The sequence below is a fragment of the Sinocyclocheilus grahami genome, unplaced genomic scaffold, assembly GCF_001515645.1.
Source record: "Sinocyclocheilus grahami isolate Dianchi unplaced genomic scaffold, SAMN03320097.WGS_v1.1 scaffold58.1, whole genome shotgun sequence".
Classification (NCBI taxonomy): Eukaryota; Metazoa; Chordata; class Actinopteri; order Cypriniformes; family Cyprinidae; genus Sinocyclocheilus; species Sinocyclocheilus grahami.
The window spans coordinates 2,754,752-2,760,751 of record NW_015505237.1 but is presented as its reverse complement, the minus strand read 5'-3'; positions in this window follow the sequence as shown (position 1 = coordinate 2,760,751).

Here is a 6,000-nt window from a genome sequence, read left to right as displayed (position 1 = left end):
TCTGTTTATTACAATGAATTGCATTAATTCTATTGATTCAGTGATTTTTCTTGCCATCTGCCAAATCAACTCACCATGGAGCGACCCAAAGGAACAGTCTGTTACATTCATTGCTAAAATCCGGTCCGTGTGCGAGCGTGTTTTGGTTCGCCGAACCTCAGGGACCGGCTGGCTCCCCCAGGGCTCCCCTCATGTGTATTCTATACTGTTAAATTAATAGATCTGGGGGGGTGGGGGTCAACGTTTCAACTGAGGCCTTCTCCAGATGTCACTTTTAACACACTTTTGTGAATACACTACGTAAACACACACACACACACACACTGAGTCAAAGTCAGATTAACTTGTGGAAGGGCAGTGTAATGAAGCTTAATTAAGGAGGCTAGTGTTAGCTGTTGTTTTAGCAAATATTTGGCCAATGGCAACATCTCTGTGATGCAAACAAATCACTAGAGCTTTGTTTTCTCACCCGACTGACACGGGTCACCGAAAAAAGCTAGAATGAAATCAATGCTTATCTTGAAACAATAACAAATGCACAGAGTTCACTTGTCCAAGAAAGTCATACTTTCAGTAATGACTGAGTCCTTTGTTGGTAATGACAGCTTCAAGACGTCTCCTGTATGGAGAAACTAGTCGCATGCATTGCTCAGGTGTGATTTTGGCCCATTCTTCCACACAAACAGTCTCTTCTATGAACTATTCTGTAGTTCTTTCCATAGATTTTCTATTGGATTCAAGTCTGGTGATTGGCTGGGCCATTCTAGCAGCTTTTTCTTTTTCTGAAACCAATTGAGAATTTCCTTGGCTGTGTGTTTGGGATCATTGTCTTGCTGAAATCTCCACCTTTGGTTCATCTTCATCATCCTGGTACGTGGCAGCAGATTTTTATCAAGAATGTCCATTCATCCTTCCTTCAATGATATGAATTTTGCCAGTGCTACATCATGATGTTTTGGGGTGATGTGCAGTGCCATTTGACCTCCAAGCATGTTTATTATGGCATCCAAAGAGTTTAATTTTAGACTCATCTGGCCAGACTATATTCTCCCAGTATTTCACAGGCTTGTCTAAATGTGGTGCAGCAGTCTCTTCTATGAACTATTCTGTAGTTCTTTCCATAGATTTTCTATTGGATTCAAGTCTGGTGATTGGCTGGGCCATTCTAGCAGCTTTTTCTTTTTCTGAAACCAATTGAGAATTTCCTTGGCTGTGTGTTTGGGATCATTGTCTAGCTAAAATCTCCACCTTTGGTTCATCTTCATCATCCTGGTAGGTGGCAGCAGATTTTTATCAAGAATGTCCATTCATCCTTCCTTCAATGATATGAATTTTGCCAGTGCTACATCATGATGTTTTGGGGTGATGTGCAGTGCCATTTGACCTCCAAGCATGTTTATTATGGCATCCAAAGAGTTTAATTTTAGACTCATCTGGCCAGACTATATTCTCCCAGTATTTCACAGGCTTGTCTAAATGTGGTGCAGCAAACTTTAAACGAGCTTCAACATGCTTTTTCTTCAGCAATGGTGTGGTGAGCATGTATACAGGCCACAACGGTTGCGTGCATTACTTAATGTTTTCTTTTAAATAATTGTACCTGCTAATTCCAGGTCTTTCTGAAGATCTTTCACAGGCTTGTCTAAATGTGGTGCAGCAAACTTTAAACGAGCTTCAACATGCTTTTTCTTCAGCAATGGTGTGGTGAGCGTGTATACAGGCCACAACGGTTGCGTGCATTACTTAATGTTTTCTTTTAAATAATTGTACGTGCTAATTCCAGGTCTTTCTGAAGATCTCCACAAGTGGTCTTTGGCTCTTAGAAAACTCCTCTGATACATTTTTTTCACTGCTCTGTCAGAAATCTTGCGAGGAGCACCTGGTCGTGGTTAATGGTTATGCTGAAAATTATGTTCTTTCCACTTCCGGATTATGGCCCCAACAGTGCTCACTGGAACTTTCAGAAGTATAGAAATCCTTCTGTAACCAATGCCATCAGTATATTTTGCAACAATAAGGTTGTGAAGGTCTTGAGAGAGCTCTTTGCTTTTACCCACCATGAAATGTTTCTTGTGTGACACGTTGGTCATGAGACACCTTTTTATAGGCCATCAATTGGGACTAAACAAGCTAATATTAATTTCCGCTGAAAGGGGCAGGATTGCTTTCTAATTACTGATAGATTTCAGCTGGTGTCTTGGCTTTCCATGCCTTTTTGCACCTCCCTTTCTTCATGTGTTCAACACTTTTTCCCTCCTAGCAACCACTCAGAACAACCTAACAACTTCCTAGTGACCACACAGAACGCCCTAAAAATACCTAGCAACCACTCAGAACAACCTAACAACTCCCTAGTGACCACACAGAATGCCCTAGAAAAACCCTAGCAACCACTCAGAACAACCTAACAATCCCCTGGTGACCACACAGAACACCCTAAAAAAACCTAGTAACCACTCAGAACAACCTAACAATCCCCAAGTGACCACACAGAACACTCTAAACAAAAAAAACTAGTAACCAGTCTCTCTAACAACTGAACACAGAACAGAACACGCTAACAAATCCCTATCAACCATCAAACACCGTAACAACTACCCAGAATAACATAACATAACCTCCTAATATCACCCAAAACACCCTAGCAACCCTTTACAGCCCCAAAGCAACCACTACCAGGGGTGGGCTCAAAGCTACCAGATAGAAGTCACTCAGAACACTCTATTAATTCCCTAGAAACCACCCAGAACACCCTAAAACCCCTTTCAACCGCTTAGAACACCTTAATAACAACATATCAACCTCCTAGCAATCACCAGAACACCTAAAACCCTTAGCAACCACTCGGAACACTCTAATGACCAACCAAAACAACGCAACAACCTCTTGGACCTCTAGGACATCCTAAAAATCCTTAGCAAGCACCAAGAACCTCCTAGCAACCATCAATTCCATAAAACCCACCCATAACACCCTAAAACCCTAAAACCCTTAGCAATTACTAAAAACACCCAAATAACCAACACCAAAACAACCTATCATTCTCCTAACAACCTCTAGAACACCCTAAAACCCTTAGCAACACCTCAGAACCCTTTAATATCCAACCAAACCAACCTATCAACCTCCTAGCAACCACCAGAACAGCCTAAAACCCTTAGCAACACCTCAGAATCCTTTAATATACAACCAAACCAACCTATCAACCTCCTAGCAATCACCAGAACACAATAAAACCCTTAGCAATCACCCAGAACACCCTAATAACCCCCTATAAACACCTCAGAACCCTTTAATAACCAACCAAAACAATGTAACAACCACTTGGCAACCACCAGAGCATCCTAAAAATCCTTAGCAACCACTCAGAAAACCCTAATAACCAACCAAAACAACCTATCAACCTCCTAGCAACCACCAGAACACCCTAAAGCTATTAGAAACCACCCAGAACACTTTATTAACCAAACAAAACAACCAATCAATCTCCTAGCAACCACCAGAACACCATAAAACCCTTAGCAACCATCCAGAGCACCCTAACAACCCCCTAGAAACCACACAGAACACCTTAAAACCCTTAGCAACTACTCAAAACACTTTAATAACCAGACAAAACAATGTAACAACCTCCTGGCAACCACCAGAACATCCGAAAAATCCTTAGCAACCACCCAAAAACCGTCCTAGCAACCATCAATTCCATAGAAACCACCCAGAACACCCTAAAAACCCTTAGCAACCACTCAGACCAGCCTAATAACCAACCAAAACAACGTAGCAACCACCAGAACACCCTAAAAACCCTTAGCAACCACTCAAATCACCCCAGCAACCATCCATAACACCATGACAACCCCCCAGAAACCACCCAGAACACCTTAAAACTCTTAGCAACCACCCAGAACACTTTAACTGACCAAAAGTAACAACTTCCTTGCAACCACCACAACACCCCAAAAACCCTTTACAACCAATTACAACACCCCAACAACTACCTAGCAACCACTCAGAACCCCAGAACACCCTATCAAAAAAACAAACAAAACAAAAACATTCAGAACATTTTAGCAACTGCACAGAAATGTGCTGGCAACTGTCCTGAACATCCTAGCATCATGGAGGCACAAGCAAACATCACATTTTCTTTATAAAATGTAAATATCTAGTTCAATATGTACCAGTAACATTACAAAAAAAGGAGACATCCAGATTCTTTTTTTTTTCAGAACTAATTAAAATATCAGAACATCACATGGAAATATAATACACTGCTTTTTTAAATAGTAAAAGCACAATAATGGCCTGAGCATGTTAAGAAATAAGCAACGCATGATGGACATCTTATAAGCCCTTATTCATCTGTCACTGATTCTTTCTTCAGTCTCTCTTCTCACACTGCTGTTGTGAATAGATCAAAGCTCACAGACACATTGTTGACCTGTCATTTGTGTAGATCTGTCCATTTGCAGTCTATTCAGTTAATTCTCTTTGTCCAGCAGCATCACAGTCTGCATGGTACTGTTTGTCGAGACGCTGAGCGCTCCGCAGAGAGGTCAAAGGTTTGGCCCGGCTACTGTGTTGGGGTCACCGGGAGCTTGGCTTGGGGTCAGAGGTTGCAGGGGTACAGTAGGATGGTCCGTGACTTGGCACTCCATCACAGAGCCTCAGTGTGAGAAAGCAAAAGCTTTCTTTGAGGTCGCATCCTCTCAATTTGCTTCAAACTCACCTCTCATTCAACCTGTTGCTATGACATTCGCTGGCGAGCACAGGCAAATCCGGCCCCCCTGGGCAATTCTTGTGTAAGAGGTAATCATTAGACGCCATTAAACGGCGGGAGCATTTAACAACTTATTGGGTGGCTGAAAAAAGTCTCAACTCCCAAACCTGAGAAAGATGGAGACTGTTAGAGGAGGTGAAAGCAATGAAAGAAATTATAGCAAAAATAAAAGAGGGCTGGAAAGTGAAAAACAGGATTGCGGTAAAGACATTAACAAGCGGCTGCATATTGTCTGTTTCTTTTGTGCTGGAGAGAATGGGTGGAGCTCATTCAGAATGATATAGGGTGAGAAAGAGAGGGCTAGAGGAACAGAAACATAGTCAATGTTAGCTTGTAAATCCCACAAATGCTTAACTTCATTACATGGCAATTATCATCAGTAATTGGGGAGACAATGACTTTGGCGTCGTTTCAGGGCCGGGATTCGGGAAAGAGGGGGAAGGCATGAAAGGTCAGGCTTTTTACATAATATTAACTGAATAGGACCCTGGTTACAGTATGAACAAAAGCAGTGTACCTATTCTTCTGGAGTGGTTAAAGTTTAGGCTTAATGTGAGTGGGAAGTGACCAATCTGTAAATGTTACCATCGTAGTTTGATCGGTGGATGGGCGGAATGGCTTTAACAACTTTAGGGTCATGTGTAGGTAAACGCAAGTTCACCTTGGTGCTTTATAGGGAACTAATTATCTATTTACTACAAACAGAGGACTGACATCCCGTAGGAAAGAGAAGTCATAAATTAGATTTTTTTATGACTCATTTGTTTCTCCTAGACATCATAGAATGAGAAATTTTGTATAAATGGTAATCACATATGTGTCCCCTCTGGTTTCAGAAGGTCTCTATAATGTCTCAATCTGTGCTCAGGTTTTCCAAGACACCAAAGTCTGCACTCAAGAGTCAGAAGTCTCTGACCTCAAACATTTGCATCAAATTATTCCAAATTCGACATTATTTAGGCATATGTATTATAAATAAGTCTACAAAAATATAAAAAAGAAATATATGTAATAAAAATATATAAACTATCACTCCAAAGTCTAGGGTCAGTACAATTTTTTTTTAAACAGTAGAAAGGTTTTTGAAAAGTCACACCAAGGTGACATTTATTTGATCCAAAATACAGTAAAAACAGGAATATTGTGAAATATTATTACCATTTCAAATAATTATGTTCTGTTTCAATATATTTTAAAATGTAGTTTATTCCTGTGGTGGC